The following is a 12,634-nucleotide window of genomic DNA, read 5'->3' as shown; positions in this document are numbered from 1 at the left end:
TAATCGCCCGTTTGTGTTAGCAACTTGGTCGTTTCACTAAGAGGTTTATATTAAAGTCTCGTTGTCTCGTATTTTATCGTTCAGGACGGTAATTAGCTATCTATTTTGGGTAAAGTGGAGAATATAATAATAATAATAATAACAGTAATAATAATAATAATAATAATAATTTAATGTTATTATTATTGACATTAATGACCTTTTTTCTTTTTTTCTTATATGCATTAATTTGTATGAGTACATGAATCGAAATCTACATGTACATAAACATTTCTGCATAAAATGCGGTACTATCATGTTATAAAATTAAATTATCTGCATATTTCAATCGCATCGATTTATATATTCTTGCTTATTAAATTTTAGGATCATTGTGACATTTTTTTCATTATTAAAAGCAAGTGAAACACTTGGAGTTCTAGCTGGGCCTTTTATATACAACATCCAAGTAGATTCAAACTATAAAGCTCAGACAGCGCAACGCTCTGCACGCCATCGTCAATTGGTACTTTTTGCATAGCTCGTAATCCAGTCGGCGGATCTGCAGGGTATTAGCAGCGGGATTTTTAATTAAAAGCATTTTTAACTGGGAGGTTTACGCAAAACCTTCCTCTTCTCGGTCGTCGTGTAGTTGGAAAGCCGAGTAGCGCGATCAACAGGAGGAAACTCAACTTTCCCTGTTATCAGGGGAAGTCTACGAGTGCGGTTCTCTGCGATGCTTCCAAGCCGTCAGCATCGGTAGCCATCTCCGTTAGTTATGCTCTTTCGCCCCCTTTTTTTTATGGTCTTTTTCTTCCACCCAGCCTTCCATTCTTTTTCATATTTTATTCCTCCCCCCCCCTCTTATTCAGTAATACTTAGTCCGTTTTTTTCTTTTCTATATATCTTACTCCATTCTGTTAATCTCGAAACTAGAAACTTGCGGTGGGCTAACTTAACGTACATTGTTACCAATCTAACTTAATATCGTTTTGGTACACATCCGACCGTAGACGCCGCGCCGGATAGCTGAACTTAAATTAATACAATACGACGCCGAGCACACTTTACCCCTTTTATTATCATCCGGCAGTTCGAGGTTGTGCATCAAATTACTCTTTCTACCGGCGGGTACCAGCGGGTACAATTCATTTTGTGCCTCCCGACGGGAATGGAGGCCGGAGAAAGGGGTTGTGGAAACGTAGACTGAGCACCGACGACAACGACGATGTCGCTAGACGTTCTTACTATTTGAATTTATTCCAAAACTCCAGGATGGAAAGGGCAGAATGGAAGGAAGGCGCGCACGAACACAAGGCCGAGTCATATTTTCCCTCTGGCGTATGTGACGATGAAAAGCGAAGAAAATAGGAAAAATGTGATCCTGAGATGAATCGATTTACTTTGGGAACACTCTCGAACATGTTGTAACAACGTCAATTCCCAACGCGGGTCTCGACATAAGCGAGTGCGTTTACGTCGGTTACACCAATTCGGTTATCGTTCGCTTCTATTCCGCGACCGTGACGTGGCCTGTACACGCTCGACAAACTACGTTTATCAAGTAGCCGCCACGCAACCTACGTGTAGCGGTTTCCATGATCAAATATTTATAACCCGATCGTGTAATTGGGTGACACGCCGTATCAGCCGGTTGACTTTCGTTCCGATCGTTTTGCACTGAAATTTCGTGTCCAATTGGAGCAAGTTCGATGCATATATACGTATGTACATAGGGTGTGTTGGAGTTTTATCGTTTTAACATTTTACGTGCAATTTGACTTGTTTCCCTATCAAATTTATTATTATGCAAGAATAGCATAGTTAACTTGTGTTATGTTGTATAATATTGATATCGTTGGTGGCTTAGAACACACCCTATCTTTGCTACGCCCTTTGGATCATTTTCTACTCCATTATATTTTTCTAACTTTATGTTTGATATTACAGATATTACAATTCCCTCTTGTTTACCAAAATGGGAGCAAGGTTGAAATATAAAAATTTGATAATAAAGCAAAATTAAACATTAGGTCTCTGTGATTAATCACCAATAGCACTCGATATCAATGAACAACAAACAACAACAGCAAATGTTAATATGGTAAGGTTTCACTAATAAAATTGGCAACATTATTTTCCATGCGCCTTTTACGCGTTTCAACTGCGGTAAAATTTTCGATCAATGCCGCTTGTTCGATAGTACAGCGAGGATTCGCTCAATCTTCGAATCGTGTTATTTACTGCGCCCGGTAAGCTGTCAGCCAGTTTCGAATATAAAAACATCGTAAAATGCTCCCTTAATTGACAGCGCGAACAGTGTTACGTGATAATCGGGTCGGAATTGAAAAAATGGCGTTATCAACGGGAATTAACGCTCGATGCCAACGATCGTCATCCGATACGAAACGACGAGATTTTCTACATTGACAGCGAAAAAACAATCCTCGTTTGATACCGTTTATCACTCACAATAATAACAAAAATATCACCCCTCGGTGTTTAATAGATATACAAGGTGTCCTATAAATGATAGCAAATTTTAAATTCCATGTAATATAAAGCCTATAAATATTTAACTACAACGGCAGAATAAAGATAAAAGCACACGCCATATAACAAGGAACGCTTTGAATGATATTCGAAGCGTTCAGCATCTTGATAGAAAATTTTGTACCTTCCTTGGAATGAACATTACAAGCAAGTTATTTAAAAAAGAAACCAAGAAGCCTTTTAAAATTATCCTAAAGTGAAAATCATTTAGAAAATACTGCTTCCAGCGGTACAACCTTTGACAAAACTTCAGTAATAACCATCAACGAATAAAACAACTAGATTGCTGGAGACAACGTCCCTATTCTTCTCATATACTGTTCTGAATACAACATAAAAGAGACACACGTCGTGAGTATCTTTCAGACGGTAGTAAGGTTCATTAAACTGATTAACCTCGAGCATGCAGAAAGGCATAGAAAACTACGCTGGATGACCAGCAGAGGATTCCCTCTCGAGTATTTATTTCAGCCGAGAATCGAGATCCTTCAGGGAGTGCACAGCCCTTGTGGATCGCAAGAACTTTCCACATGCATGGGTCGTGCGCGTGCAACCCCATGCCTTCGTGCTGGAGAACTTTTCGAAGTCTCCGCCCGCTACGGAAAACTCATGGTTCGCGTACTTCACCTCGTCCTATCCTCCCGTGGACTTTATCGTCGGAGGACTAGGGGCACGATTCTTTCATGCCGGCTTTTGCGGTGAACTGGCGTTACAAGACAAAATAAATACGGTTCCGAGCTTCATTGCTCGTTACATCGTTCTTCACGTTTCTTTTTCCATTCCTTCTTTCCATCGTCCGCCCCTATCTGTTTCTTCGTCTTCTTTTTTCTTCTTTCTATTCTTATGCTCCTACTTCTTTGCTAATGTCTCTTTTACAGTCTCAACACTCACACTGCGAGCTTTTTCTCTCTCTTCTCTTAACGTCTGTGCGCCGTACTGGTTTCACCTGATCGTTGTAACGTGCATCGATCGTTCGCATTTGACTTGTAAATATCCGGCAAACCAGGACATTAGATATGCATAAGGCAAAAGTAAGCAGTTTATATAGTCTCCCGCGCATGTACAGCGTTAATCATCTCACGCTGGGACCTCAAGTTCTGTCGAAGTAAATATCGACAATACCGGGAAAAGGGCAAAGGTAGATGCTACAGAGGGAAAAATATTCTGACAAATATTTTGTAATAATCAAAATATATGCTGTTAAAGCATATTTCTAAGTATATTTCTCCAAATAAATTGGAGAGGCATCGAAAGTCTAAAATGTAAAAATTTATATCCCATTTGTCTCTTACAAACAATCCGTACGTATCTATATCGCTAACAGCTATCGAAATTTTAATCCTTTATATCTTAAAAGATAAAACAAAATGAAACACATGCATATTAAATCGTAATTGTTTCCACTAACAGTCACCATCCTCTATTTGATCTATAATTGTGAAACTTCCTCTATATAGAATATAGAGAAAGGCTGAATTTTGAGGCAAACTGGCGGTGGTGTGTCCTTTGGAAACACCATCCGGAAGGGAAGTACTACGTGCCTTGTTCCAGAACGTGCACACTCGGAAGGAGTTTGACGTGGACATACGTCCTTTATGTAGACACGCGTGCATGCAAGTCCAGCCCTCTCGCGGTGCTTTGCATAGCCGGGAAAAATGTCAGATAACGAATCCTGTCTTTCTCTTCACCGGCTGAAATTTCAAATTCAGACTAGGTTTATCAATCAAAATCATCCTTGGTCATGCTGCCTCTTCCGCCGTAGAGTTTTCATAAAAACTTCATCGATCATGTGTGCCCATATTCAGTAAGATTGTGATCTCGTCTTATGGTTTTTGGCAATGGGTATTTACGTAGTACTGTTTATAAACGCATTTTTCCTTCAGAAAATCTCACTATTTTACTAAAAATTTGATCTTTTTACGATGACGTTAAAAATTTAAGCTAACCAATGTATTCTCTTATAAAAGTCAATATCTAGTCGATGAATCATACAGGAACGCGGTTATTATTGATTCTCCTTCGTGGCACGCAAAGTTCGATGTTACCCTAAAATCGTCAAGATTTAAATCTGTCGGGTAACCAAGTATTATATAAAGCAGCCGTTGATTTAAATAAATGGAAGGTTCAGGCTACGATTGCCAATGAAATTTTATCTCGAGAGTAAAACTTTTCTCGCACAAAACGCATCCCGGCAGAATTATCAGCTCGTCAGGAATGAGACAACGCGTCTGTTTCAACGTAAGCCAGAGGGAAACAGGAGGAGGGCTAGGATTTTATTTACAAGAACGTTTAAATTGAATTTCCAATCTCGGAAAATCGCTACGGCGAGACCCGAGCTCCAGAGTATTCGACGCTTTGCGGTTAATACATCCACGCTGAATTCGAAAATCGTTATTCCGTCCGCTAAACCAATCTTCGCCATTGCCAACGAGGTTCGCGATTTTTTTCCTAGTTTTTTTTTTATTCAACGGTCCGTTCGCTTCGTAGCATTTTTAAGTCGGAAAAAAGTTATTTCGTATTTTCACCGTATTTTATTTTCGTGTCTACATATACACCCATACGTATGTGTATTGAATTTTTCGAGTGTGAGTAGTGATTCGCAACATTTTCATCCTGAACAAGATTTTAAACGATTCACGGTTCCTAGGAACCAATTCATACGTATACTCGAGCATCGATTAACGGATCTTTTCACATACAAAAAGCTTCCTCTCATCGACGAGACTCTCCTCGCTTAATATCCGCTATTTCGCGAGTAATCGTCGAAGCGGCAGCCAATAAATTACGAGGTGATCGCCGGTTTGCTAGGCCATTATAAATCCTATCGGTCGCCTCTGTCATAGATACGTTCGGACGATACAAATGCCACATTCGCTTCGGACAATCATACTACGTGCACTGTCTAGTTTCGACGATATAATTATACGATATGTTAATTAAATCGTTCCTCGGAAACCTGTTGTCTGTTAATTCGCTTATACACCGAGATTTGTTTGTCAATAGCACATATCGTAAACTGTAACTCGATGACATCTTTCCATAAATTGGCACCGAAATCAGAATTATTTTCCTTCCTCGCCGAGAATATTTTCCGTGAAATATTCATGCACTGTTTGAATGACTGAATAATTAATTAATATCCACGTAAATTTGTTATGATCCAAACAAAATGGTAAATTTAAGTTCTTAATTACCTTGAAAGGAAACGATTGACAGCCGAATTAAAACTCTGTTTGGAACTAAGCTGATATTTAGAAATGAAAGTCTGAGAATTGATTGCAAACAGTGAATTGTTTTATTATTTCTAGGTGTATCTGAAATATTATTAAAATGTATTGTATTATTATTCTTTATCTTAATTTTTGATTCGTTTCTTTCTTCTGAAATAATATTCTGTAACTGTGTAAAAAAGAATCCTACCTTCTTTATTTTCGATCAATACACATATACGAATAATGCGTTTATTATTAAATTATACCATGAAATTCACCACAGCGCACGAAGTAACGATACGCAATAATTAAATGCAGCGTTAATGAAACTACTTTCGTCAATGCATCCAGCTGACTACGTTCGTAGATTTTTTCACGATAAATTCCCGATTACGTTAAGCGATCGTATTACCCACTTCGGCATTTTATTCCATGCATAATTTTCCGAGTAGAGGTTATTCGAGAGCTCGTTGCGTTTAATCATCCGCAGAAATTTGTCGTTGCATATGCACCTGCACGGTCCGTGGAGTTTCGAGCGACATAGCAACGTGTCATGCTCGACCGAATCAATCGAATAAACACTATCGATTCTGACATTCACCAATTGTACACATGAATTTTCTAATATCCCCAACAACACCGTTAGAACTCGCATTGTGATTAACGCTAAAGCTATCGATGACTGTAACATACAATTTATACAAAGCAAATCAAAGTGAAAGATACATAGGAAAAATACATAATGCAAATAAAAAAATTCTTGTCCATATATTTTCAAAAAAAAAGTGCGCAGTAATAAATCTATCAAATTTCTATGAAACATTGAGAACTGACCATTTTGATAGTTTTAATATTAAAGAATTTATTTTTATTCAGCTCATGTGATAAGATATACTTGTTTTCTTCAAACAAAAATTCTAGAACTTGCATCCTACAGTATTAATTAAATTTTGTTATATAAAATAGTTCATATAAATTCATGGATATTCGAGATGCTAATCGATCTTTTTAATTCATCGGGATGGAATACAGCAACACGAGAATGAAATCGGCCGGTGCTGTTTACTGGGGAATATTCTCTCTCTTAATTCGATTTAATTTATTATATGCCATAACAGAATACGGTTTTAAAATTGGTGAAAAAATTTTCTATAAGTGAGTAACGTAAATGTAGTTAGTTACGAGTGAATTCTGTTTGATGAAATTAAATGAAAATACGAGGCAGTGGTTGTATAAAAGGATATTCATTTGTATTATAAACAGTATAATTAAAAAACAAGCAATCATTTTTGTTTATCAACAGACATACAGAATCTGATAGGATATTTATATTCTTTTTCTTTTGCTCCTAGTACATTTTAACAAATCGATGTCAATCTAAGAATGTAATCTTATAAAATATTGCTGATTCAAAAATAATAAAAATCGCGACAACTCTTAAAATCTCAAACTCAATGATAAAGAGATACCACGGTAAAACATAAAGATTTTGTAGTAACGATTCACGGGAACAAAATTCGCTAAACGGATCACTGAATCAAGACTTTTCTTTCTCTCTCGGACGATCGCTGCCGTCAATTAAATCGTTCAGACCGTGAACGAATTCTTTCCCTTTAACCTCTGCTCTCGAAACGATTACCATCCCCCATTTCGTTTTATTTAATATCCGCGGCACTTGATTCGTTTCGTGCAAAATTCACGACCATATTATTGGACAGAGAGCAAAGAAGATAGTAGAAGAAAGAACGAGAGAGGAGATTGAAACGAGCCAATTCGTGTTGTATCTTGGAATAAAAATTTCAAAAGTTTCACAGGTTTCACGCTTGGTCGAGCTATCGATCGGATCTCCGGTCCCGCGATGATGCAAGAAAAAGCCGGAGGGTGTTTGTCCCTTATTACGCGAAAGTTCCATCAGGAACGAGAGATATTTTCATACAGTCGCGAACCAGGAAACTGGCTTGTGCTCCGTGAGGTTGGATAGCTGCTGGTTGCGAAAGAAGTTTCGGGTAATTATTCACGGGCCGAGTGCCTTTCGAAGAGGCGGAATCGATTCGCGAGAAAACGAACGCAGGTCGAGATCTAGAGAGCATCGAGGGAGTTCGTTCTTCCCCGGGGGCGGTGTCGTCTATATACGGTACATTATATTCTAGTTAGAGCAAGAACTCCGGGGGAAGATTCAGTTTCAAAGTGGGCCACCACCGGGGCGCGTAATAACGAAACGGCGGAGGAAAAGTTTTCGCTAAACTGCTTCGGTCGAAATACAAATCGTTGGTCGGTCGAAAGCAAACCGCATAGACACCACCAGTTTCTATATTTCCCTGGTGTGATTCTGTTATCTCGTTCGAACCACTTCACGTTCGTTAATTCTCTGTCTGTATCATTCTTCAAATGACCTAATTTCAATTAATCCATTAAGACCAACGTTACGTTAACACGACAATTTATTTGCTATCTTTTTCTTCAGTCAAGATACATTATCAAATTCTATTTTTTAGTATTGCGACTATGAAAGGAAGGTGAATTTATTTAATATTTTTTCCATTAGTAGAAGTAGTTATACGAAATTAAAAGAAAATTCAACTGTTTATAACATAATGATAAATTACTTTTTGATCTTTAGTGGGTTAAAGTGAAACACGAACATGATGTAGGAGGTACTACTTTGTGCAAAAAAGGAGAATTGTGTTTAATTATGGAAAAAGACTGTAACTGTAGGAAGCGTAAAGCAAGCTAGAAATAGAGGTTTTTTTTAAGTTAAAAGGACACCCGATTTATTATCGCGTGGCTTCGTTTTACAGTGTAAATTTCAAAATGGTGCTAGATAATATGGTATATACTATCATCATTTATTATGATCGATCATTGTTTTTACTTTGAAATTTACGTTTTAGTTCAAAATATGCTGCACCGAGGAGAAATTTCAATTTGAGGAGCTGAAATACGCTTCAGGGATAATAAGTTCCAACTCTCAAGAGGTATATTCGCTCTTCAAATTTGAATATCGATTGAAGAAATAGAAATTGCATATATCTTGTATGGTAAGATGTAAGATTCTTCTACAATGAAACGAGTAATTTAAAGAATTTTTTATTATATAGCACTTTTGCGTGAGAGTACATTCTGGATTTTATAGAACATGAGAAAATATTTTTTTCCTAGATCTTTCGTCAAAAGAGAAAGACGTGAAAGAGTTATGTGTATGTGTAATACATAAAGATGCAATTTCTCCCAATCTTTAGTACCAATACATTATTTACATACTTTTAATTACTACTCTATTATCAAAAAATTGTATCTTGTATTCAATGACAGAGGAAATCTATAAAAAAACTAATGTTTTCTTTCACAACTTTTGAATAATCGCGAATAATCATTTCATATTCATACCCAATAATTCAACAATGTTCAACGCTCATTCATCGAACACACAAACAATGGAAAAATATTCCTTTCAGGGAAAAGCAAACCAGCATCGATTTAAAAACCCAAAACATACAGAGAATTCGAATATCGTCCAGACTTCGACGATGTTTCGATGCTCAAAAAATTTTTGCTATTTTCATGTTTTCATTGGTCGGTGAGAACCGAGTGGAAACCGAGAACGTTCCGTTAAAAATCGGAAAGCTTTCCAAGCGAGAGGTAATTGTAACCCCGGGCAAAAATTAATGGACCACTGTATATTAACGATACAAAATACGTTATTCATCCAATAATGGATACTCCAAGCGTTCGACGCGGTTGTATCGAAAAATAAAAATAGTATACTATACGGTCGATGTACTATGGCGGAACAGAGTTCGCAAGATATTTTATAATTTGACTATTTTTGGAGGAGCTGCATGTCACGCGCGAACGTTCAACCTCGTTTCCAGGTTCGTGAGAGCACGTTGTCGTGCTCAGGAATAAGGAAGAATCAATGAAAATTTAGATAATTAATCCCTCTTGTAACCTGTGCTTAATTGTATCAGGCACGACTTTTTAAAGGTTGAAAAAGTACGATCTAATTCTCTTGTACGTTACTTAGCTTTCTTTTTTCTATGTTTTTACACATTATATTTTTATAATGACGTAATACACCAAAATTTAAGACCAATTTTCAAATCCTTTTCTTTCGTCGATGTGAAAACAAACTTAAGGAAGAATCGCAGCGGAGTTAATTGTATAAAAATATATCTTAATCGTTATTTCCTATAAAAATAATTCTATTTAAATAACAGAAGCGAACTATAAGCATCTCCGAACAGACGTCTGCGTCTGTGAATAATCTAATCGTTCCCCCAGAAAGAAATCGGAGAATTGGAGCTCTTTTTCGAAGAGGGAACGTATCTGGTATGTATGCCGAATGTATGGCGCAGGCACCGCAAGTAATCAACTTTCTAATTATAAATGAGAGACGGCGCGAACAGTGCACGAAGGGAAGCTTGAACTCTCGACGTGAGGTCACTTTCCACCGATAAGCTGTTAATACTTAATTACCAATGAATGTCGATACTGTCGACGCCAGTTGTTCGCGTAATGACGTTCGCTGATAACGCGATTCCATCGACTCCTGCGCGAAACGCTTCCGTAATTATTTCCACATTTTCTGTTTGCCCGAGCTCGGTAAATTTTTATGATCAATCCCGCGATTATTTTTGAAAGGAGAAGCGCGGTCAATAACGAGGTTAAGCGAGTTATTATCTCGAAAATAATATCGATGATATCCATGGTACGATGAAGAAATTTGTATAAATGGTGATTCATATAACGAATGATCGATGCTATCGCGAATACGAATTTTCATTCTTTTTGAGGGAATGGATATAAAAAATATAATTTACGTAATATAATATAGAAGCGGTTAATTTCATGATTCCATAGTATTACGATATAAAAGAGACTTTTTGTACCATTGTTCTTGACGAATAATAATACTTTAATTACGCGTACGTTTGACAATGAAAAAAGGTATTAATATAATATTGCAGGGAACAATGGTATCAAGTTCATTGTGTTAAAATAATACTTCAATCGGAAAAAAAATTACATGATCGTGTTACGGAAGAATATAATCTTTTCATCTGCTAATAAAGCCACTCCATATATCGAACGATATAGTCTCCTAAATAATTGTAACTTAGCAAATATTCACGACCACATGTACGAGTTCGACGTGACTAAGAAGCGTTCGCCGATAACACTTGCGGCGGAGCGTTTCGCCATTACGCTCGCTTCTAGGTTGCAGCTCGTATTCCCGTAATGTGACAGCGATACGGGGAAAACCAAGACGGAACCCCAGAAGGCTCGAAGCAAGATATTAATATGGGTGAGGAGTCGATATACACCTGCTGCCTCCCTCTTGGGATCGCACCCTTTATGTAACTAAACCTCTCGTCGTGTATTTGGTCACACGCACGAAACGCGTCCATGTGCGTCGTGTTACGTGTGCACGAGTACCGACGAACGCCGGAATACCGCTTGTGATTACGAGATACAACCATCTCCGGGGAGATTTCTAAGGAAGAACGATGTCGACGCTGAGGGAACACGCACATGTACACTTACGTATTTACGTAAGTAGATGAAGGATCATATGGGTCACTACCGACGTCCTTCCGGCGTCCTATCTCCTCCGCGTGTTCCTTAAGCGGTTTAAATGGAAGGGGCTGACAGCTCGTTTGAAAAAAAAAAACAAGGGTAAAGCGAGGATTTTGGTAACGCCGAGCTTCCCGGTGTTAACTGGGACGAACAGGGTGTTACGAAGATTAGAAACGTCACACATGATTCTTTATATACATTAAGGAATCTGTATGTATATGCGTGTTTCGTGTTTCTCGAGGCTCTTTTTCTTGATACGTTGTTTGGAGTGTGGAAATGAAAATGGGGCGTTCCTACGTTAGTTTTTGAACAGTCTAATTTTAATTTACGAGTAGCTACTGGAGAGTTAGGTTGGTGGAGAATGCTTGGATCTGGCATCATGGTGATGGTTGAGTTTAGTTGTAGCTAATGTTTGGGCTTGGTTCTGATACATTAAACAGAGTAAATTTCACAGAGGAAGGGATGAAATTATGTATCTTTTTATTGATAGTTTTACTCGATAGAAAAATACTCTAGAGAGAAATACACGTGGCATTAATAACGATGTCAAATTTAAAGGAAGGTTAAGAGAACAAAGATGTTCATAATTGACAGCATATACTTACATGAGCAGACCTACTTGTTTCTCTCAACCGTTTTTAAAAACGTCCGCAGAAAAAATACTTGATCGACATAATGTTGCAGTTTTCGTCGATGTAATTATGCACCGAGGCAACGTCATAACGAAGCGTGAAACCGAGAAAAATATATGCACTGTCTCACGAAGATCGTAACACAAATTCGACAACCGTTCGTTTCATTATAGATATCGATCGCACAGAACATAAAATACACACGATCACTTTATTCTATTTTCTCAAAAAAATTGAGAAGATTATAATTTCATCGTATTCGAACAATATTATTTTAGAATTAAATTATTATTTTATCAATTATTCTTCTATAGACACTTTCATCCATAAACGCAATTCAGTTTATAACGGATATACTTTAATCATCGCTATTTAGTCTTGCGAATGGGATCTCCCGTTTCTGAAGATACTCGCGCGGCACGAAGTAACTTGTGAAACTAATTGGAAGAATTGTGGCGCGCCTTTGTTATTGACGCGGCGTGATTGAAGCGCTACACTATAATTTCCGCTCCTATCTCTGCTCGTATAAACACATAGACACGCGATACAATAAAGTGCACAGATGTCAAACAAGGCGCAGCTGTGCATTGTAGGAAACTTGTATTTTTCAGCGGATTGTTAAGATTACGCGGCTTGATCCATCTAATGGGATATCCCCGGGGATCAACTTCATCTGGACAA

General features: G+C 37.7%; 1 protein-coding gene and 1 long non-coding RNA gene across 7 annotated transcripts in view; one reads left to right on the top strand and one right to left on the bottom strand.

Annotated features, from left to right (window-relative positions):
- The window catches only part of LOC100647898, a 413,467-nt gene that overhangs the window by 16,681 nt on the left and 384,152 nt on the right, over window positions 1–12,634 (bottom strand). Inside the window, exon 1 of one of the 6 annotated variants that reach the window (XM_020863490.2) lies at window positions 11,927–12,524. The exons of the other annotated variants lie outside the window; for them this stretch is intronic. The gene's annotated coding sequence lies outside the window, so the exon portion shown is untranslated. Of the gene's footprint in view, window positions 1–11,926; window positions 12,525–12,634 lie in introns of those variants that run through there. 6 annotated transcript variants of the gene reach the window in all.
- Window positions 7,832–8,404, top strand: LOC125385307. The gene is made up of 2 exons (XR_007224392.1): window positions 7,832–8,260; window positions 8,365–8,404. It is a non-coding gene; the product is annotated as an uncharacterized LOC125385307 (long non-coding RNA).

The sequence above is a fragment of the Bombus terrestris genome, chromosome 6, assembly GCF_910591885.1.
Source record: "Bombus terrestris chromosome 6, iyBomTerr1.2, whole genome shotgun sequence".
Lineage (NCBI taxonomy): Eukaryota > Metazoa > Arthropoda > Insecta > Hymenoptera > Apidae > Bombus > Bombus terrestris.
This window is presented reverse-complemented; position numbering and strand designations above follow the sequence as displayed.